This window comes from Asparagus officinalis, chromosome 7 (genome assembly GCF_001876935.1).
Source record: "Asparagus officinalis chromosome 7, Aspof.V1, whole genome shotgun sequence".
In the NCBI taxonomy this organism is placed as follows: domain Eukaryota; kingdom Viridiplantae; phylum Streptophyta; class Magnoliopsida; order Asparagales; family Asparagaceae; genus Asparagus; species Asparagus officinalis.
Window position 1 is genome coordinate 113698317 of NC_033800.1, and position 1397 is coordinate 113699713.

The following is a 1397-nucleotide window of genomic DNA, read 5'->3' on the forward strand; positions in this document are numbered from 1 at the left end:
ATATATATATATATGAACAGGGAACCTCTCCCTGTTTATTTCTGGTTCAAAAAAAAAAACTTTTACTTCTTGAAAACAGAAGTTGTGTTTTGATTATGTTTCTTTATTTATCCCAAGGTTCATCAAATGTGAGAAGATAAGTTAATATTTTCATAATGAGATTATGTTTCCAAGGCATGTGAAGATAATCAAAGGCAACATCCCTAGCTAATAAAAATAGTGTACCGGAAGAATTGATATTTAAGTTCCACGTTGTTTTCCGCAATGATCAAGTGAAGAACTAACAAATTGATGTTGTTAAGCTTCTTTAAGAGAGAAATTAAGTTTAGTTCTGGTATCAAGCATGTACAAATTGCTCTACAGACCATAGGCATTATGATAAGAATCTCTTGCTCTAATATTTTGTGTTCTTAATTAGAAAAATTGGAAATAGTGTAGACTTGTGTGTATTCAGCAGTCTTTCAGGATATAATTGAGGAGGTAATCTGCCAGGTTGAGGTTTGTCGTTCTGTTCAAACTAATTTGCTCGTCACTTCTAAAGCATGTTCTCTATAATGATGGAAATGAGGTGGTTTCTTTGATATCTGTTACATATTGTAAGCTTTGATGTCTTAGTTTGTTGTGGAGCTGGGGCACAAAAGAGGTTTCCATGTTGCAGCTTCTTGATTTTTCATTGAAAGATGTTTTTTGATGAAAGACAGTTTGCAGTTTGGGGTGAAATGAGTTTGTGTTGTTTTGATGTACAATTATATGCGCAAAAGAGAGGGTGGGTTATATGTTTTTAGTATTCAGTTTTTTATGATGTTTTTAGATAGGAACAAGTACTTATCTAGAGATTTTGAGTCAAGTGGGAGTTTGTAACTAAATTTTCTACTTTGGTAATGATATATAGATTATAGTTGACAATGCCTCCATATATATATGTTGATTTTTTTTTGACAGTTTATTGTTCTACATTTGTAGAAGTTGGTACAATCAATACGTAAAGTTAGAATTTTAAGAAACTGCGAAGAAATTTGGTGAAGAACAGGTTTTGGGACGTAGGAGCCAGTTAGGGAGCTGCGCGGTTGACCATGGTGCAAGGCCGGTCGATCGCGAATGTGCACAGGCTCATGGATTGTATCTGGATTTGGCATGGTCGACCGTCGTGGTAGACCACGAGACCCTGTAGTCGATTTTTATACTCCGTCGTTTGTCACGGTCGACCGTCGCGGTCGACCGCCAGACCCTGAATGCATTTTTCAGGTTCTGTCGTTTGGGGTGATCGATCGTGGCGGTCAACCGCGTAATGGGCCAGGTCCAGTTTGAGTTTTCTGTTCTTATTGGGTTTTGGTGTTTGGTATAAATACCAATACACGTTCTAGGGTTTCTTAAGGCTTGAGTTTGGGATATTTGGA